This window comes from Saccopteryx bilineata, chromosome 4, assembly GCF_036850765.1.
Source record: "Saccopteryx bilineata isolate mSacBil1 chromosome 4, mSacBil1_pri_phased_curated, whole genome shotgun sequence".
Taxonomy (NCBI): domain Eukaryota; kingdom Metazoa; phylum Chordata; class Mammalia; order Chiroptera; family Emballonuridae; genus Saccopteryx; species Saccopteryx bilineata.
In genome coordinates, this window is record NC_089493.1 from 11896114 (window position 1) to 11918016 (window position 21903).

The 21903-nt window shown below is 50.5% G+C and overlaps 1 protein-coding gene across 5 annotated transcripts in view; it reads right to left on the reverse strand.

Annotated features, from left to right (window-relative positions):
* Positions 1–21903, reverse strand: part of SLC24A4 (solute carrier family 24 member 4) — a 171328-nt gene that overhangs the window by 56714 nt on the left and 92711 nt on the right. Inside the window, exon 1 of one of the 5 annotated variants that reach the window (XM_066273896.1) lies at positions 3968–4038. The exons of the other annotated variants lie outside the window; for them this stretch is intronic. The gene's annotated coding sequence lies outside the window, so the exon portion shown is untranslated. Of the gene's footprint in view, positions 1–3967; positions 4039–21903 lie in introns of those variants that run through there. 5 annotated transcript variants of the gene reach the window in all.

The window sequence follows — 21903 nt, forward strand, 5'->3', positions numbered from 1 at the left end:
CCCCGCCCCCCGCCCACACCCCCTCTGGTCCACTCCGGTGCCAGGTGCGCTTCCCCAGCAACTTGGGTCGTCACGCACCATGTCACAGGCCCTCCTTTGGCACCAAGAACGTCCCTGCCGGGGTGGACACAGCCACTCCTGTAATGGGCTCTCACCATCCTGGGCGGCAGGCAGCCTGCAAGGCGCAGACCTCTCTGCACTGCAAATCAAACTGGGGCTCAGATACCATCCCTGACACCCCCTTGCCACCCCTCTGAGCCACATGTCTGCCTTTCAGGCCCAGAATGTCCCTGGTCATAAAGGAATACTGCCTTTTCACCCCCACACCGCCTTCGAGATGACCAATGGATGTAAGCACTTTGTGAATGTCAAGGCTGCAGGGTGCCCCAGCAGACACTCCCACACCCCCACGTACTTCTCACGGGCCCTCATCACATCAGCGAGCCCAGAGGCCCCGCCCTGTACTGCATTCTCAGTGACTCGGCCAGGCTGGCACACAGCGGATTCTCAACAGACCTTAAAAGTCAACCGATGGGAAAACTTTTTTTTTTAATTTAAGTAGCATTTATTAGATGCCAGGTATTATACTAGGCACCAGTCTTATAAAGACAGATAAAATGAAGTCTGCTTATTCTGGGGATGGGGGGAGGTCAACTGAAAAAATAATGGTAAAATACTAACAAAAAATAATGTGTTTCACCTTGTTCTATTAGAATGTTTTCATTAACCTTAAGGAAGCCTCTTAAATAACTAGAATGACCCAGTTGGTAGTAAGCGCTTGATAAATGCTTGTTAAATAAGCTCCCAGGACAAAACCCTTCTGTGTAAATGCAATTCGGCCCCAAGGTCTAGAAGTGACGGTTTCTTCCTTATATGGAAACTTTTCTGTTTTTTAAGATTAGATTCTCGCAACAAGACAGAAAACATCAGCACCCCAGACACCAGAAAACGCTCCCACTTTAAAACAAGCTGCAACGTAATGAAATATAGATTCTTTCACTCCTGGGTTTTCTCCCCCTTCTGCAATCAAACTTCTGTAACGGAATTGTTCTGTCCGTCCAAGGGCACGGACCTGCTTCCAGACTAGCCAGCTCAGAGACAGAGAATTCTAAAGGGAGAGCGAGATGGGCGGCATTCCTGCAGCCGGGATCCTGTCTCCAGGAGGAATGTCACCGTCTGGGGCATTTCAGTGCAGACAGATAGACGTTTCTGCCACGAAAATTCAATAGCCCCGACTCTCCAAGCCAGTATTTTGAGAGCTGGTGATTTATCCAGTCCTGGGAATTCTCTGAAAAACAGGTTAAAAATAAGGCTGCCTTTTTATCTTTGAGGACATTCTCATCTGGCCCCCAGCAGGGAGGGGATGTGGATTAGAGACGGCTTTGTCCTTGAGAGGAACAGGCGTCTGCTTCAGCCACAGTGCCTTGCCCTGCACCCCCGCGCGTGTGATGGAGGCCACAGAGGAGCAGATGTCATCCATGGCCCTAATTCTGCCAGCAAAGACAGCGAGTAAATAGCAGAGCTGCCAATGACCCATCGCCCTCTGTACCCACCCAAGTCTTCCGGACACATCCTGAACCCGTGAGGCAGGCGCTGCAGCCTGGAACGGCCCTGCTTTCCAGATGAGGCTCAGAGGGGGTCGTGAGGGGGTTCAAGGCACCCAGCTGCATAAGCTGGGACTCCCAGGGGGCCCTGTGCTCCTCTCCACGGGTCAGGGGCTGCCCCTGACACGCGTGGACACCACCCTGTACTGGGAGATAGAGGACCCGGATGGAGTCCAGGTTCAGTGACCCAGGGGCTGGTGGGTCCCTGGTTGAGTCATTTAAGCTCTCTGTCCCTCTACTGCTTCAGCTGCAGTCTGTGGCCACGCGAGGTAACAACACAGTCACCATCACTGCGTGTGGCTGTTAGAGGCTGCGGGCAGGCAGAAGGCCTCCCTGCCCTTCCCAGTGGGCAGCTGGCAGCTGAGACCAGTCTACTCCCCAGTTTTGAGGTCAGATCCTCCATAAACTGGTATAGGGTGTACCGACCAGGGGGCGTGCCCAGCGGGAATTCCGCCTCTCCCCACCTGGTCACCAAAAGCAGCAACTTTGAATGGCAGACACACGGCCCGTGCAGCTGCTCCAAGCACTGTCTTTAGAAACAGATGACACAGGTTTCAGGAAGTGCCTCTGCCCCTTATTGCCTGCATGGCCTCGGCACGTTAGTTACCTCACCTACACACAGGGGTGGGGGGTGGGGGGCGTCCTGAGGGTCCTGCAGAAGCTGCCCACCAGGTTGCTGCAAGGATGAAATGAGAGATAATGCATGCATGGCACCTAGCCTGTCAGGCTGCTGTCACCTGCAAGGATCTTAACTATCTTAACTTACAGACTCCTCCCCCGCGGTACAAGTTCTGTCCCCAGTGTTCCAGAGGCCCAGCCTCCAGCTGTGAAGGCAAAAGGGAAGACAGAGCCAGTTCAGTGGGAAAAAGAGTGGGCGAGAACGAGACAGGCAGCATTATGATCTCAGTGCTGATGGAGTTGAATCCCAGCTTCCTGAGAAACCTCTTTTCTCTTCTCCAGGGGCTCGCTGGGATCCAGAGCCCCGATCCACATTCAAGGGCACGACATTTACATGTCTGAGAGGGGCCGAGCCGCCCCGTCTGCTCAAATCCCCACCAGGGGCAAGGAGAAATCAAGAGGGCATGCACACGAGGCTTGAGGCTTTCGAGGTCACATCCAAGCCTATAAGCTGCAGAAACCCTGGGAAGGGGGGTTGTGGGTGGGGAGTGGAGAAGAGTGTGTCTGCAGGTGGGGCCCAGCTTGGGCAACCAAGGACGAACCCAGCCGCATCCGTCCATATCATGGGGCGAAGGTGGGAAAGGAAGAGGGGAGGAGAAGCTATAAACCAGGCAGCAGGCACTTCCCACGCTGCGTTAAGGTCCTCTCCTCTGGACCTCCGTGCCCAGAACTGGCTCTCCGTCACTCTTGTTCTGGACACACCCCTCTCCACACTCGGAGATTCACCCCCACCCCCACCCATCATCTCCTCCTCACGGGTGCAGGGCCAGGGAGTAGGGGCGGGGGTATTTCCTGCCACCTGCCCTCCTGAATAGCCAAGGAGAAACCGCAGATCCCTGGGCACAAAAGCATCTGCAATCCCCCCCGCCCACCACCCGCCGCCAAGCTCTGTAATGGGATACATAAACAAGACCTCTAGGGCGCACCTGACCTTTCGGTTGACACACAGTTAAGTTACAAGAGGGGACACCACTGTATTTCAGAAACCCTGAATTAGTGTTGCCCTTTTGAGGGTCTCTACTTTTGCCAATGTTGCTGCTAGTTCTCCAAATATATTAACTTGTTCAACTAATGCTTACCGAGCACCCACACCGTAGGTGCTGGACTCCGTCTGGGAACTGGCAGATGAGATGCTGGTGCATCGGGAACATCCTCAGGCCTGGCAGCAGCACCTCGTCTTGCAGGGCCATTTAACATTCAGAGACGGGCAGAGTATTCAGAGAGCGGGAGGTTATCAGGAGGGCAAATACCCTGATTTTGAAACAGTACAAGTCTGTATGTTTCTTGAGCATTTACTAGGTGCCCGGCAGGGGCGAGGCCCTGGGCCCTGGGTATGTGCCCTTGAGGGCTTCGTGGGGGAGATGGACAATTAAACAAATGATCAAGTGACAGTGAGAAGTCTGCTGTGCTGGTGAGGAGGGACCATGTCGCCAGCAGTGACTGACTCGGGGAAGTGGGGCAGCGTGGGCAGGCAGCCCATGGAGAGAGTGGCGCCCACGTCGAGGTTTGAAGGCTGCGTTACTAACTCCTCAAGTCCTTCCACCTGCCTTGCCAATCCTGAGAAGACCATTAATCCCGTTTCTATCGATGCGGAAACAGAGGCTCCGAGAGGCTGAAGGATTCACATCAAGTCACCCGACCGCCGTTGGGCACAAACGAGAGAAGAACCCGGGGTGGGAGCCCACCTGATAACCAGGTCTTTTAGCTGAGCATTTCCCCACAACAGGTTCACGTCTCGGGGCTCAGGACTTCTTGATCCAAGCAGCAAGCTCTGCATTTCTGAAAGCTCAAAGGGCCATGACAGGAAGTCATACTCTTGACAGGAGGAATGCACATTGTTTCCTGCAGGTCAGTTTCCCTAACAGCCCAGGACCCACCTGTACAGAGGTCTAGGCTACTATATTCCGTGGAGCCAGGGAGACCTGTCACTCGTTCTCCTGACCCATTTAATAAATCTGACCACTTCTCATGTTCACATTGATGAACAGAGGGATGATGAGTGAATTAATGAGGTTATCCATCCTCTATCATCCAGCTATCTCACACACAGTAACACTCATTCTTTGTGGTGTGCCCATCTGTGGCTTCTGAGAAACAGAGTTGAACATATATTTACCACCACCCGAGACAGTCTAGTCCCATCACCCCCCAAACCCCCTGATCTGCCTTTCAGTAGTCAAAGCCTCCCCTGCACCCAGACCTGTGGCAACCACTGATGTTTCCTTCCCCTGCGGAGTGCCTTTCCGGAAGGTCACAGTGGAATCACAGAATACAGAGCCTTTTGGTCTAAAGCTCCTCGCACGTATGAAATGAATTAGGATTCACCCACCTTGTTCTGTGATCCCACCTCCTTACAGGGGTCTCACTTAGATTCTTTGACTCCTCCACTCACTTGCCTAGTCTCTTTCAGAGATCCCCTTCCTCCGAGGGACCCCCAAATGCTGGTGTTCTGGGGGCAACCGAGGTTACAGAGACGTACGTGTTGAGAGGCTCTCCCGGCAGTAACATCCACTTCCTCATTCCCACATAGGATGTTTTTAAATTTGATCGTCCCATTCCCAACTCCTGCTTTAGCCCTTCCTGCGACTTTATAAGCACCAAATTCCCAGAATTTAATTCCTTTCTGTTTAAAATGCTGAGAATGGCCTTAGTCTCCTGCTCTAAGCACTGACAGTCTCTGTCCTCTTTTAGCCAATCCTCCATGGGTCCTGGCCATCTACAGCCCCGGAGACCACTCACCTCTCCATCCCCACCTGTCCCTCTCCACCTGCGTCTCTCCACCTGCCCCTCTCGACCTGTCCCTCTCGACCTGTCCCCCTCGACCTGTCCCTCTCGACCTGTCCACCTCGACCTGTCCCCCTTGACCTGTGTCTCTCGACCTGTCCCTCTTGACCTGCGTCTCTCCACCAGCCCCTCTTGACCTGTCCCCCTCGACCTGTGTCTCTCGACCTGTCCCTCTCGACCTGTGTCTCTCGACCTGTCCCTCTCGACCTGTGTCTCTCGACCTGTGTCTCTCGACCTGTCCCCCTCGACCTGTCCCCCTCGACCTGTGTCTCTCAACCTGTGTCTCTCGACCTGTCCCCCTCGACCTGTCCCCCTTGACCTGTCCCTCTCGACCTGTCCCACTCGACCTGTCCCTCTCGACCTGTCCCTCTCGACCTGTCCCACTCGACCTGTCCCTCTCGACCTGTCCCCCTCGACCTGTCCCCCTTGACCTGTCCCTCTCGACCTGTCCCACTCGACCTGTCCCTCTCGACCTGTCCCTCTCCATCACCCCTCCCTGGATCGCGGCACCAGCCTCCTCACCGGTCTCCCCTGTCCGTTCTCAACCTGCTCCTTTTTTATTTTCACGCGGCAGCTTTCCCACCTGCACTTATGGCTTAAAAACTCTCCAGTGGCTTTTGATTACTCTTGGGAATAATGCCCCCAAACAAGCAGGACTCCCCTCTCCAGGAAAAATTCCCCACCATGGAGTTTTACGGCTGGAACCGGCCCCAGCTGCCGTATGGGCCATCGGATCGCCCCTGAGGAGGGAGTGTGGGCTTATCAACACCACTGGGGCAGCATTCCCCAAGCCTCCTTGCCATCACCCCCACCTTCTCCCTGCCCTGACGCCGAGCTTCCTCGTCCCACCCACGCAGAACCACTCAACCTCCTATGTTAAAGGGAAGAAGGAACACAAGTCCAGAGAGTTCAAGGCCCTCACAGCCCCCGGGTGGTCCGGCCCTGACGACCTGTTGTCTGGTCACGCTGCCTCCCCCCCTGCTCGCTCTGCCCCGGCTGCGTGGTCAAGGCTGCGAGCTGCCAGGCCCTGCTACAAGGGAGGTGTGCAGGACACGCCCATCGAGTGAATGGGTGTTTGGTCTTCTATCTCCCCCCCCCCCGACAAAGCCAAGAGCTGCAAGAAAGAGCTCTGAGTGGGAGGAAGTCCTGGATCCAGGGGACAGTCTAGCACAGGGGTCCCCAAACTTTTTACACGGGGCCATTTCACTGTCCCTCAGACCGTTGGAGGGCCAGACTATAAAAAAAACTATGAACAAATTCCTATGCACACTGCACATATCTTATTTTAAAGTAAAAAAAACAAAATAGGAACAAATACAATATTTAAAATAAAGAACAAGTAAATTTAAATCAACAAACTGACCAATATTTCAATGGGAACTATGCTCCTCTCACTGACCACCAATGAAAGAGGTGCCCCTTCCGGAAGTGCGGCGGGGGCGGATAAATAGCCTCAGGGGGCCGCATGTGGCCCGCGGGCCGTAGTTTGGGGACCCCTGGTCTAGCGGGTCCTGTTCTCCCAGCTCTGCTGCCCGCACTGCTCGGTGCTGAGCCAGGACGCCTCCCAGACGGAAGTGCTCGGTGGAGACGCGCTTCCATTAGATGCCGATCCTTCTCCCACCTCTCAATTCGCTGATGCTCTTCAGGGAATATACACTGTGATTTGAATTCTTCCAAAAGGAAGAAAATTGCCTCAAAACATGCCATTCTCTCTTTGCTTTCTACCCTGCTTAAAAATAACCCCACAGTACAAGCCCTGACGTTTATTCTGAAGCTATGAAAGCTAGACTGGAAGGCGGGGAAGTGATTTAAATCACTTCAGATTTCTATCATTTTCACTCTGTGCTTTTAGGAGCCACCCCAAGGGCTAGAAACCAAAAGAAAAAAAAAAAGTGATTTCCTTCCCCCACCCCAATTCTACGGTTTAAAATAACTAAGAATTCTGTACCTTTCATGGGTAACAGTTGGAATGTCTGGGTTCTATACCATCACCCAGTGTACCAAACAAGAGTAAAAATAATTAGATGAAGTCATTGGCTTAATCAGCAGGAAAAGGAGTCTAAAACTCTATGTCTCCTTTAGTACATTCTAAAGAGATCAAGCAGCATGAACTGGGCGACTGGAGGATCTAGCGGCAGGACTGTTCTCCAGGCGGCTGTGCGGTTGGCTCTGCGGTGAGCAGGCCCCAGCTGCCACGTGGTCCGTCGGTTCTCCACCGAGAAGCGAACGTGGGCTTATCAGCATCAGCGGGGCAACATTCCCCAGGCATCCTTGCCATCCCCACCATCTCCCTGCCCTGACGCCGAGCACCCTCATTTCACCCACTGGGAACCACTCAATTTGAAAGAGGAGAAAGAACCCTGAAGTCCAGAGAGGTCAAGTGCTTTAGTCAACATCACGGCTAGCTAGCAACGGGATGACAAGAGCCTGAACAAACAAACAAGCGGTGGCCAGACCACAGAGGACCGCAGAACGCTGACCCACGACCCCTGCATCAGCCAGTCCAGAGCGTCCAACTACGACTGGCCCAGATGGTCAGGATGCGGTGAATGAGTGTCAGCTTTCCTACTGTTTATCCCTCCCTGCTTCCCACTCCAGACCAGCTAGCGAGAGCTAAATATGGTCAGGGCACACACAAGAATCAACCAGTGAATGCATAAATAAGCGGAACAACAGACTGATGTCTGCCTGTCTGTCCCTCATCTCTCTCTAAATTCAGGGGAAAAAATTTTTTTTTTAATTTAAGAAACACACCAAAACCGTTATAGTGGTTGTAAGATCGGAAACGACTCCCCTTCCACGTGCTTTATAAGGTGGTTACATTGTTTTGGTTACATTGTTTTCATAGTAAAAACAGTTAAAACCTATTCACTATGACTGATCACTAAAGATTGAAGCTTACAAACCTGGCCCACAAAAGAATCTAGCACAAGAATAGCGCGATGCCCTTTATGATGCCCAAGCACTGTCATCGCTGAGCTCGGTGACAGAAATCAGAACGCCTGGGTCAGGGACTGATGAGAAAGGGCACAGAGGACTTTCTGGGGTGTCAGAAATGTTCTAGACCAGGGGTCCCCAAACTTTTTACACAGGGGGCCAGTTCACTGTCCCTCAGACCGTGGGAGGGCCAGACTAAAAAAAACTATGAACAAATCCTTATGCACACTGCACAGATCTTATTTTAAAGTAAAAAAACAAAACAGGAACAAATACAATATTTAAAATAAAGAACAAGTAAATTTAAATCAACAAACTGACCAGTATTTCAATGGGAACTATGCTCCTCTCACTGACCACCAATGAAAGAGGTGCTCCTTCCAGAAGTGCGGCAGGGGCTGGATAAATGGCCTCAGGGGGCCGCATGCAGCCCACGGGCTGTAGTTTGGGGACCCCTGGTCTAGACCTTGACTGGGTGGCAGCTACATGGTTGTATACATTTGTCAGAACTCAAACTGAACACTTAAAGATCTATTGTCATGTTTACGTTATACATCAATAAAGAGAGACCCACTGAGTTCCCCAGTATAGGAAAAAGGGAGCATATGTACCACCCTGGACACACTTGAGAGCTGCCCCCTGGTCTCCTGGTTCTCACAGTGCTCATGGCATGGAGGGACAAGTAACAAGCACCCAGATCCACACCCAGTTTCACACCCATGAAAATGGCACATGTCAGCCACTGCCTTGTCAGACAGGCTGCTGTCACTGCTGGATAACCTTGTGGTGCTTGTAGGTCCCTCCACCCCGGGTTCCCTGTTTGCTTGGTGGTTCCCCCCCTTGGCACAGTCCCACCTCTCTTCACAGACCCGATCCCCTACTGGTCCCCTGAGTAGCCTCAAGGCAAGAGATCTCAGGCCAGGATTTAGCACAAATAGGGGCCACACTCATTAGGTGCGTCTGGGAAGGCCCATGAGTGCTTCCTAGGAATAGCTTCTGCCTCCCCATCGCTGCTCCCTGCTCACACATCACACACAGTCCCCTGATTAGCACAGGCTGAGTAAGCACGTGGTCCTTATAAACACACTTCTAATGGACCTGCCTTGCCACTCGAGGTCAACTAAGGGGGCGAGGCAAGATCACAGGTAAAAGGGGACAAACTGGCAGGCTTGACGTGTTTCCAGATGTCTCGCACATAGTAGGTACTTAACTAAACTGCCACAGAGTGACTGACAGTTGTAATCTGGACACACAGCTCCTATCCCCTGAGACCTCAGAACAAAAGAGTCTGCCTACTTCTGTTTGGGTTCTGTGCTTATTCTCACGCCTGGCTTCGGCGAAGAACATTTCCGACAAAGAGTCACTAGGGGCTGGATTTTATTCTCGGCGTTCCTTTGTGAGTTTGTGGAAAATTACTTAGCTCCTTAGTTTCCACAAAGCATTGTGAGGCTTGAGGAGGTTATTAGCTTGCTATAAACAGGAAGGCCATCCAATCACAGGACACGATGGAAGATGAGCCACGTTAGGTCATGGACCCTTCACCTGTGGCCTGTTCTCCCCCTAGACGTCTTCCCAGGACCACCCTCCCCCTTCAGGAACAGCAACAAAGTGAAGATTCGGGAGGCAGTAAGGAGCAGGACGATGCACACGGGGCTGAGAGTCCAGGGAGTCCAGTTCTGGCCTCGGGTCCTGCCACCAACGGTAATTCTGACAGCAGCCTCAGTTCCCTCCTCGGTAAGGAGAGCACAGGGTAAGCCACGGAGACGTCCGGCCACAATGGTTTCCCAGCTCACTCAATCTTCCCTGCCAGCCTCACTCTCCCTGGACTGACCTGCCCAATACCCCGAATTCTTTACCAGCAACACTGGATCTTGTATTTAATTTAAAATGGCAGCACTACAGAAATCACTGATCCTTCTCTTTCTTTTTTAAATTTTACTTATTCATTTTAGAGAGGAGAGAGAGAGAAAGAGAAGGAGGAGGAGCAGGAAGCATCAACTTCCATATGTGCTTTGCCAGACAAGTGCAGGGTTTTGAACCGGCGACCTCAGCGTACCAGGTTGACACTTTATCCACTGCGCCACCACAGGTCAGGCCTCACTGAACGTCCTCAATTCTCACCCTGCCATCACACACGCACGCGCGCGCGCGCGCGCACACACCAAGCACTGCTGTTTCCCAGGAATGGTGGTGGGGATAGTTCTCTATGTCTCCACAGAGTTTAAGGACTAGGATTTATATGCCTGTATCTTCCATCATTTATGAGCCAATTCTGGACCACAGGACAGAGGGCAAGGGCCTCAAACTTCCCCAGTTGGCCACCCACCATGCAAAGAAGCCTTCTTGGACTCTGGCCTGTTTCCAGGGACAGCCTGGCAGAGGGCGGTGTCAGCATGAGGTCTGACCTCTGGAACCAAAGCCATCAGCTTGGAAGAATGATCAGGGAGTGAAACAACTGACAAGAAGATCAATGGAAAGATTTGACTCCAGCCCTTCCTCAAGGGATTCTGAGCAGCACTAAGCCTCTACTGAGGTGTTATCCCAAACACAGCCATAAACTCACTTCAATGAGCGAGCAGGAAATCGTCACCTCCACATAGTGGGTCTAACACTGCCCTTCCACGTGCGATGTACACTTAGAGGAAAAGTCACCGCACAAGATCATGAATAAACATCGTTATCAAGGGCTAAAAGATAAAAATCCTGGAGCACACAGCAACTTCTCTGCAAGCTGAGAATATTCTCTAATTTTTCTGGGTCTAGAGCTGTGCTCAGGTGTGGTCCACGAACAATTTGTGACCCATCTGTGATAGAAGAGAGTCAGCCTAGGCACTCAGACACTTTTTTGACATTGTGACAATCAAACGTGATCATTTTTCTAGTGCAGGGGTCAGGAACGTTTTTGGCTGAGAGAGCCATGAACGCCACATATTTTAAAATGTAATTCCATGAGAATCATACAATATGTTTAACACTATATATAAGTAAATATGTGCGTTTTATGTAAGACCAACACTTTTAAAGTACAATAAGTCTCTGAATTCTTTTTAATAACATTGTTATGCTGTTGCTAACCAATGATGAATAAAGTACTTCTTACCATTAATGCGACTTCTGGTGCTGCATGGTTTTGCTGATGGCTTTCTAGTCTGATTGATAAGTGGTGAGGTTAAGCTTCATGCAGGCGCTGAGACTTCCATTTGTTAAACATGATCGTAGGTTGGTCTTAACATTCTTTAGATGTGAGAAAGACTGCTCACATGCATACGTAAAGCCAAACATTGTCAGTACAGCAATACTCACATGCTGCAGTGTGTGGTATGTGATGGGAAGCCTGTTCCAAGTTTTGACAATCAGCTAGTCCGTGGGTTGAAGTTTTTTCATTTCTCCCCACTTGTGTTTGCTCACCAACTCTGCTTGCTGTTGTGCAAGTCTTTCCAAATCTTCATTCAGTGACTTGAACTTATTCACCCACATGTCTGAGGCCTTCAGGTCAGCGACTTGTAGCTCAAACTCTCTGAAAGAGACACCGGGGATGTAACTCAGGTCAGCGCTGTCCACTGCACACTCATGTGGATGGGTGATGAACTTAAAAAGACGAGTGCACTCACAAAGTTCTCCAAAGCGCGCTTTGAATGAATGCAGGAGATTAGATGTGAAGCCGCTAGCTGCTGGAGATCAAGATGTTGAGCAGGGTTACTTGCTGTGCATGCATCTTTAAACTCTCCCAGTTTTTCAAAGTGTAGTAAACGACCTGTTTCAATGTCAGAGATGAAGAGTTCCAGCTTGTTTTCAAATGCAAACACTGCTTGTTGAAGGGATAAGACTGTATTTCCAACGCCTTGCATTTTCACATTGAGCTGGTTCAGATGTTCAGTCATGTCCACGAGATAGTAGAACTTCAGAAGCCACTCAGTGTTAGCTAACTCAGGATGCTCGACGTTTTTCATTTCAAGAAAAGTCTGGATTTTGCTCAGACAAGCTGCAAAACGGCTGAGCACTTTGCCTCTTGACAACCAACGCACACTGCTGTGCAGAAGCAGACCAGGATAACTATTCCCAACTTCATCCAGCAGTGTTTTAAACTGGCGATCATTTGAAGCTCGGGCAACAATAGAGTTGACTACCCAAATGACCAGTGACATTACCTCACCAAGCTACTCGCCACACATCTGAGCACAAAGCGCCTCCTGATGTAGGATGCAGTGAAAATTTAGGATGGGTCTCTTTTCATGTTCACAAAGAAGCGCTATGAATCCTCTGTTTTTCCCCACCATGCACGGAGCACCATCAGTACACACCGAAATAAGTTTATCCATAGGTAGATTTTTTTTCTTTAGTGAACTCAGTGAAAGACTTGAATAAATCCTCCCCTCTTGTTGTCTCTTTCATAGGCAAAACAGCAAGACTTTCCTCACGTAGTGTGTCACCGACAGCCTACCTTGCAATCATGCTGAACTGGGATAAATGGCTTACATCTGTTGACTCATTCAAAGAGAGAGAAAAGAATGGTGCTGCATTTATGTCCTTCACTTGTGTTGCCTCAATTTGATTTGCCATCATTTATGGTACGATCATGAACAGTTCTTGCCGACAGAGGCATATCTTTTATTCGTTTGATTATCTTGACTTTATCCGAAAAGTTGTCAAAAAGTTCATTGGCAACATCAAGCATGAATGTTTTGGCATACTCCCCATCTGTGAATGGCTTTCCGTTTCTCACAATTGCTAAAGCACCAGCAAAGCTAGCCGAATTCCAGTCATCTTGTTGGGTCCAAACACGGAGTTGCTGCTGACTAGCTGGCACTCTGCACAGTAGGTCTTGACATGCTTTCTTCCTGCTGTCCCCCACTGGATATTTCGATGCAAATATAGTATGGTGTGTGTCGAAGTGCTGCTTTATATTTGACCGTTTCATCGATGCGATTTTATCACTGCATATTAGACACACTGCAGAACCTGCTCTCTCCACAAAGGTGAATTCCTCTGTCCGTTCCTGCTGAAAAGTATGATACTTCTCATCTTTTTTTCTTTTAGCCATCTTCTTCATCAAAAGGGTTTCTGCAATTAGCTAGCTGACTACTTGATTAAAAGGAGGGAAGTTTACTTCCTGATCTCACAAGGACCCGTGTACGTTACGCATTATCTAATAAAAATTTGGTGTTCTCCTGGAGGACAGCTGTGATTGGCTCCAGCCACCCACAATCATGAACATGAGTGATGGAAATGAATGGGTTGTAATACAAGAGAATGTTTTATATTTTTAACATTATTATTTTATTAAAGATTTTTCTGCGAGCCAAATGCAGCCATCAAAATTGTCACATCGGCCCTGGCTGGTTGGCTCAGTGGTAGAGCGTCGGCCTGGCGTGCATAAGTCCCAGGTTCGATTCCCGGCCAGGGCACACTGTGCCCATCTGCTTCTCCACCCTTCCCCCTCTCCTTCCTCTCTGTCTCTCTCTTCCCCTCCCGCAGCCAAGGCTCCATTGGAGCAAAAGATGGCCCGGGCGCTGGGAATGACTCCATGGCCTCTGCCCCAGGTGCTAGAGTGGCTCTGGTCGCAACAGAGCAACGCCCCGGATGGGCAGAGCATCGCCCCCTGGTGGGCATGCCTGGTGGATCCTGGTCGGGCCCATGCGGGAGTCTGTCTGACTGCCTCCCCGTTTCTAGCTTCAGAAAAATACAAAAAAAAAAAAAAGTGTCACATCTGGCTCGCGAGCCATAGGTTCCCGACCCCGTTCTAATGATTCTTTTTTTAAAAAAGTATATTACAAGAGTATTGGTCAAATAAAGGAACTAGTCTTTCATCACAGAAAGTGTGAGAAGCAGTCATATGGGGAAACGGTTCTCCACTGGGGGCAACTGTGTCCCTCCTGCCCAGGCGACCTCAGGAGACATTTTTGGTTGTCACAACTAGGGGCAAGGGTGCTACTGGCATCTAGTGGGCAGAGGCCAGGGATGCAGCTAAATATCCTACAACACACAGGACAGCTCCCATCGCAAGGAATTCCACAGCCCCAGATGCCAGCAGTGTCCAAGCTGAGAAATGCTGGTCTAGGTTAGAAAATGGGCTAATATGGTGGCTGCTGTCATCTCCCACTGAACACTGATGCCTGCCTCACTCAGCCTCCTGGTAATGAAGACGTGCCCACCCTCTGCCTCTCCCACCCGGTGCCCGTGCCAGCCCACACGCTGTTCAACACAGGTCCTCCTCACTCACAGATCGCTCGACCCAAAGTGGGTGGCTAGGAACATGCCAGAAAACTCTGATTCCCAGCCCTTCTCCTTCCCCCACTGTCTCCTTCAAGTCTCATTAAATCAACTCAAGTCCACAGCCTTCAGGAAGGACACATCTCCTGCCTGCCTGCCTTAGCCACGAGCAGTGCAGAAAGACAACACCTCCCTGTTCGTGGCTGGCTCGGTTTAACATATTTCTCTGCCAGCTGCCGTCTCCAGTGTGTGTGTTCCTAAAACACCAGCAGGTTTATCCCTGGAACAGAAGCCGCTCCCAGACCAGGTCTGACCTTCCTTCCTGCCAACAGGCACCGTCCACCGGGAGGATTTACGCTGCAAAGAACCAGGATAGATCAGGTTGGCAGTGTTTGCAATCTACCGGGGAGGGGGAATCAACAAACAGATGTGACACTGATGGTGACCGTAACGAGGCAAATGCCACAGGGAGAGGTTCCAGCAGAACTTTAGTGGAATACAGGAGAGGGGACAATGAAGTCTAAGTCAGAAAAGATGACACAGGAAATGGCAGGAAATGAGACAGCTGGTTTCCCGGATCCTCCCCAGGAAGGTGAGAGGCTTTCTAGGCAGAGGAAAGAACTGGGTACAGAGGCAGGAAGGTGGGGGGGAGGGAGCCCAAGGGATTGGGAATGCGGTGCAGTCAGGAGCCAAGGCCATGGGGAGGAGCCAAGGCCATGGGGAGGAGCTAAGGCCAAGGGGAGGAGCCAAGGCCATGGGGAGGGTCCAAGGCCAAGGGGAGGAGCCAGGGGAGGTGACAATAGGAGAGATACTGACTGGACCAGATCAGAGGACCAACATAGGCTCTAGCTATGTCCCAGTGTCACCAGGGAGCACTGGAAGACTTATGAGCACAGGAATGACAGGATTAGAGTACTTTAAACCAACACTTGGCAAACTTATTTCTGTAAAGGGCCAGAGAGTATATATTTTAGGTTTCGCAGGCCATATGGTCTGTGTCGCAAGCACTCGGCTCTGCTGCCGTAGTGTGAAGGCGGCCATATATAACATAAACAAATGGGCACGGCGGTGCTCCAGTCGAACTTATTTATGTCCCTGAAATATGAATCCCACATAATTTCCATGTGTAACAAACTCTTCTTCTTTTTAAGCTTTTCCCAACCGTTTAAAAATCTAGAAATTATGTTTAGCTCATGGGCCATTTACACACTGGAGTATACTATACAGTGGTGGGATTCAGCTGGTTGGCATTGGTTCGGCAGAACCAATATCTAATTTTTTTTGTTGAGTTCTGAGAACCAGTTGTTAAAATGGCACTTGTCATCCGGGTTCTAAGGCGGGCGCCTGGGCAGCCGCCCAATGTGGACATCACAAGTTTACATTTCTTACTCTTTTTTATTTTTTTTATTTTTATTTATTTATTATTATTATTTTTTTTTTCCTGAAGCTGGAAACGGGGAGAGACAGACAGACTCCAGCATGCGCCCGACCGGGATCCACCCAGCACGCCCACCAGGGGCGACGCTCTGCCCACCAGGGGGTGATGCTCTGCCCCTCCGGGGCATCGCTCTGCCACGACCAGAGCCACTCCAGCGCCTGGGGCAGAGGCCAAGGAGCCATCCCCAGCGCCCGGGCCATCTTTGCTCCAATGGAGCCTTGGCTGCGGGAGGGGAAGAGAGAGACAGAGAGGAAGGAAGGAGGGGTGGAGAAGCAAATGGGCGCTTCTCCTATGTGCCCTGGCCGGGAATCGAACCCAGGTCCCCCACACGCCAGATCGACGCTCTACCGCTGAGCCAACTGGCCAGGGCCTCTTACTCTTTTTTAACATTCCTCTGCACACCAGCATATTCTAAGCGCCTGTAGTCATGTTCATTTCGTTCACAGGTGAAAAAAATTGCAAGTGAGGACGCCAATTAAGCAGCAATATGGAAAGATCTTAACAGTTTTATTGTTTTTGTCAGGTATTATTTAACATTTTTTCATTAATATTTTAAAACTTATAACATAATCTAGTTTTGTGTACTTTTTTTATTCTTAGTTTAAATATTAAATGCATGAAATAATAAACTACCTTTCAGTATATCGGTTTTTATACTTAAAATGGTCATTAGGCAGAGAACCGGTTGTTAAATTATCTGAATCCCACCACCGTGCATACGGTAAGCCGGAGCTGGCCCGCGGGCTGCAGTTTGCTGACGCCGGCTTCCGCTGTGCCAGTCGGGATGGTGGGGAAGTGCAGGGAACAGGGGCCTCGGGCAGACGCTGCGGGACTCGTGGGAGATGGAGAGGGAGCAACCTGAGCACAGGAGGGGAGGCTGAGGGAAGGGAGGCGGGAGAAGCCTGAGATGCCACCAACTTAGGTGATGGCACAAAGATAGCACAAGTCAGGAGGACTGGTGAGCTGTGGCCACACAGCCTGTGCCCAAGAGGACAGAAGTGCCTGGCTCCAATGCAGACCAGCCTGTCTCGGAGAGAGCCGGCTTATACCGGAGCTGGCTACGCAGAGTGCTGGGCAGTTGATGGAGCTGACATCTGCTGGATCCAGCCCAGCATCCTGGAACCCTGGTCCTTCTTGGGGCAACACCCCTTCCCCTGTTCTGGTCTATATGGTTTGAGTGGAGCAGGTTCCTCCCCAGGGCTACAGCCTTGGTTCAAAGATAGCAAATGGTCCAAAGAGTCAATCCTAAAAATTGGGGGGAAGGAGAAACTTCTGCTAAACCCACAAGTGGTAAAATGCAGGCCGTGATTTCCCAGGGCCTCTGTGTAGAGAGAGACTGGCTGGGAAAGAAGCCAGCAGGAAGAGAACTGAGAAATCCTGATGCCACCAGCGACCCCTGGATGCAGCCATACCTGAAGCTAGCACTGCAGCTCCCAGTTCAGGAGCTAATCACTTCCCATCACTCGCTCACGTGCATCCAAGCTGGGCACTTGTTATTTGCAACCAAAGTCCTAAGATATCCGGCTGCCGTTAGAATGAAGCCCCAAAGGGCAGAGGCCTTGCTCTTAGAATCCCATGCAGCAAAGTGCCCATCTTAGATGACTGTCTGACGAACGGTCTTGCATCTGCCTCATTTAGTTCTAGACAGTGCCTTTTATACACAGTAGGAACTTAATAATTGCTGGCGCCAGAATGGAGGCACAGAATCCCAGGACACCCGAGCGTCTGAGCTGGAGGAAATGCTCTGTAAAGAAACAGCAGGCAGTATGCATTTCTCCTCCTCCCCCTCCTCCTCCACCAAGTGCTCAGAAATCCCGGGAGCTTCAGGGACCTGGTTCTGCCTCATAAAAACAGCGGAGACAGCTCCCGAGGGCTCACGGGAGGCTGGCTCTAAATGTGTTCGGGCAAAGGCCTAAATGAAGGAAGGGAATTACCTGGTCCCAGAGATGACTGGGAACGGGGCAGGCCTCATGCTGGGCATGGAAAATGCTGGCTAGTAGCAGCAGCTTCCTGGGCAGAGGGAGCGAACCCAGGGAGCCCTGCTAAGCCTCTTGACCCTGATCCCATGGCTGGGGTAGGACGTGGGCCGACTGCCTGGGATCCTGGGCCTGAGACCCAGCCGGGGGCTGTAGAACATTCAACTGAACCGTGAGTTTCCATGAAATGTGTGCGTGGAGACGCTGATTAGTGGGGGTATATATATAGGGCAGAATGGGAAGAGCCCTGCACGGGGCGTCCAAGCACTGGGGTCTGAGTCCCAGCCCTGCCACTCTCTGAATGGGTGACCTTTGACCAGTCACTTCCACTGTCCGGGACCCAATCTCCTTATCTGTATATGAAAGGACCAGACCAGGGAGGTGATTCTTGATCTCAGGGTCGAACTCAGAGTTCCCCTACAACAACATGCCCAAACCCACGTGCACTGAGTGAACCTGAAATGAACACGCCTCCCACGTGTGCAAAGCATCAGGAGTGTGCCGACCCTTGTTCTTGGATGCATTTATATTTGATCAAATTCCTAAATTCACAACCGCTTTTGTTTCTGCCTCCTTCTCAGTAGACGGTACAGTGCGCCACCAGATGACAGGTGGCCTCCATCTCCACGCAGAGACCACGTGGACAAGGTGGACCTTTGCTGCCTTAAGTCCCTGTGCCACCACTTAGCAGTACAGCCTTGGGGAAGGTTCTTAACTTGCTCCGCCACCGTTTCCTACTCGCAAAACAGGCCTAATGCGAGTCCCTACCTTTTAGAATCCTGCAGAGGCTGGAGCCGAAAGGCCTTCCACATGAAGGCGTGGGAGATGTCCCAGCAGAGTGAGGGATCAGCACACATCTGCTATTCCGTACAACCAACGATACAAAAGCTAACACACCGGTGTGCGTCTACGGAATCTTACACTAAAAAGCTGCCCTTAGAAAATGAATCTCCACTGCTGTGAATCAGGAGAGCGGTTCCCATATCCCGGGGAGGGTGGCAGGGCGTGAGGTAGGGATGGCAGGAAGGGGATCCGGGGGGCTGTCTGGGGCTGATAATGCACTTGACCCTCGAACAACACAGGTTTGAACTTTGCAAGTCCACTTCAACGTGGATTTGTTTCAGTAACTACAGTAAATGTGTTCTTCTTCCTTATAATTTTCTTAGTAACGTTTTCTTTTCTCTAGCTTACTTTATTGTAGGAGTACAGTATCTAATACATATACAGCCTGCAAAATATGTTAATCGACTATTTATGTTTGTCGGTGAGACTTCCAGTCAACACTAGGTTATTAGTAGTTAAGTTTGGGGGAAGTCAAGAGTTATACATGAATTTTTGACTGCGTGGGGAGGGAGTGTCAGTGGCTCTATGCCCCACGTTGCTCAGGTCAACTGTATTTGTTTCTTGATCTTGATGCTGCTGATCTGGGTATGTTCAGTGTGTGAAAATGTATTAAGTGCACTTTCCTGCATGTATGTTACCCTTCAATAAAAAGTTATAGAACCAGCCCTGGCCTTTTGGCTCAGTGATAGAGCGTCGGCCTGGCGTGCAGGAGTCCCGGGTTTGATTCCCACCCAGGGCACACAGGAAAAGCACCCATCTGCTTCTCCACTCTTTCCCCTCTCCTTCCTCTCTGTCTCTCTCTTCCCCTCCCACAGCCAAGGCTCCATTGGAGCAAAGTCAGCCCGGGCGCTAAGGATGGCTCTATGGCCTCTGCCTCAGGCACTAGAATGACTCTGGTTGCAACAGAGCAACGCCCCAGATGGGCAGAGCATCGCCCCCTGGTGGGCGTGCTGGGTGGATTCTGGTCGGGCATATGCAGGAGTCTGTCTGACTGCTTCCCCATTTCCAACTTCAGAAAAATACAAAAAAAAAAAAAAGTTTTAGAACCAAAGATAATCTTAAACAACACGACAGAGTGTCTGCAGCAGCTGCATAGCCCGCGATAACACTATTGAATGTATTTGCGTTTTCCATTCCCTGGCTCCTGAGCAATGCTACCATCGCTGTGCCCTACAGAAGAGCCTCCAGCATGGTTCAGCTCTGCAGAGAACAGGCTCCCCAGGAGGCTCAGAGCGTCAGAGCGCTTCCCACCAGACCCAGTCCCGTCCCAGCCCCCCCATCCCAACCCCCCCCCATCTCGGTCCATTCCTCCACCCAGGTGCTAAATATGGCCTCCTCTTAGGACCTGGAGTTGCTGTCCTCAGCTTGCTGGACAGCTCTCACTCGTCTCAGTGACCCAGAGCAACGGGAATGACTGACCCGGGAGAGCCCTTGGAAGACTGAATGAACTCTACTCAGCACTAGCTGAGGGGCTATTTTCCATGAGCCGCTCTGACCCAGCCCCACTCCCTTATGCAGAAACCCGAGCCAAAGCTCCACGCACACTGGGCTCACCCGGCCACCCCAAGACTCAGCCAGATGGTCCTCAGGCCAGATTCTTTTTCTTGTAGCTTCTTATCTCAGAATACTCCAGCCCCTAGGATATTCTATTCAGTCCTGAGAATACCGACTTGTAATTCAAACACACTGGAATCAAAATTCTCCACGTTCTCACGGAAAGGAACATGCTTACATATAAATACATCTGCTCTAAATTTCCCCATGGGGACCCTTCCTGTTGGGAGAACAGGTAAAAGATTTAACCTGCTTCAGAACAGGGGAAGGGGCAAGAGAAACAGTGGTAGAGAAATAAAGGAACCAACATTTGTAAGCCATTATCTTTCGTGACCCTAATTACTACCTGAAGGGAGGTCTCATTATCCCCATTTGGCAGATGAGAAAACTGAGGCTCACAGAAGCTAAGTGACTTGCCTGAGGCCTTCCAGCCAGTAGGCAGGCAGCCAGAACTCTTCTTGAGTCAGCTGGGCCTGGCTCCAACCCCTGGAGTTTTTTCGTGTTTTTATTTTTTTTAATTTTTTTTTTCATCTTGGCTCTTTTCCCACAGCCATCATCTGAAAACAATTAGCCCACCTTGGAGGCTTCCAAGGTGACATAAACTCATTCACATGCAGAGATGGGAAAGCTTTAGCTGTAGTTTCCAACACACAGGCACTAATTGCTTGCTATTCTGGGATAATCAAGTAAATAATGAAGTAAGCCACTTCCTTCAACAAATAAACCCAGAAGACCCAATTTAACCACAACAAATACAATAATAGATTTGAATCTCAGGTTAGTGTAGTCATCTCATTTTTTTTCTTTCATGCCCACTCATCCCTACTTGTGAATGTTGAAACAAAACCCCCCTTCCCTCCCTCCCTCCCTCCCTTCCCCCTCTCCCCCTCACCCCTGCAGCAACAACAGGCTGCACATACGTCATATGATCATCTCGGGCACTGGTTCATTGGAAATCATTTGTCTGAATCCACACTGGGAACAAGTCCAACCTCACTCCAAATACATACATATATATATAAATCCTGCTGCCGTTGCTGTATCCAGTCACCCTGCAAACTGGTGCTCACGCTATAAATGGTCCTTAATACTGGACACCACTGAGGGGAAGGCCTGGGCTAACAAGCTCCTGCCTGCCATTTTGACCCCTCAGGGGCTGATGGAAAAGCTTCTACTTGAGTTCATATTTACCTCTTTATTGCAAACACAAGTTCTTAAACCTTGTCATTTCATTTCTCTGGAGGGAATACAACTCTCAGCTGAAAGGCTAACTGATCTCCCTGGTCTGCCTGGCTGGGCATATACCACTCCTGAGGAACTGCAGACATTTCTGCAATAGCTGCATTTAAAGCACAGAGAGGTTAGGTAACTTGCTCACAGTTGCACAGCAAGTGGCAAAGCTGGGGTTTGTACACAGGTGGCCAGCACTTCCTCGCTACATGGCGTTCCTGCCTGCTCAGGACACAGACACGCACAGGACCCACGGAGCCAAGGGCAGTGTTGTTTTCTTTCTATTTTTTATTTGTGTTTAAATTCACGTGACTTGCTCTTTTCTAACAAAGTCACTGAACAGCGGCTCTGGCAAGCCCAGGGTAAAGCTTGTTCAAACATCTTCTTTTAAAACTGCAGTTATTTCCCAGAGAAAAAGAGCCACCAGTCGACTCCACATTAGTATAAATTAGTCCCCTCGGCTTCGCAGCACAGCGCTGGGCAGCGGCGTGGAAGAATAGGTGGTCTGGCTGAAGGGAGGGAAAATGGGAACGCAGGAACAGAGCATATGTGGAGAGGGTGGGGTTGCAGTGCCCAAACGGAGAGTTTTAGCAGCGTCTGCAGAGAAGAGGGTAGAAGACACAGATGAGAGAAGACACCTACTTCAAGA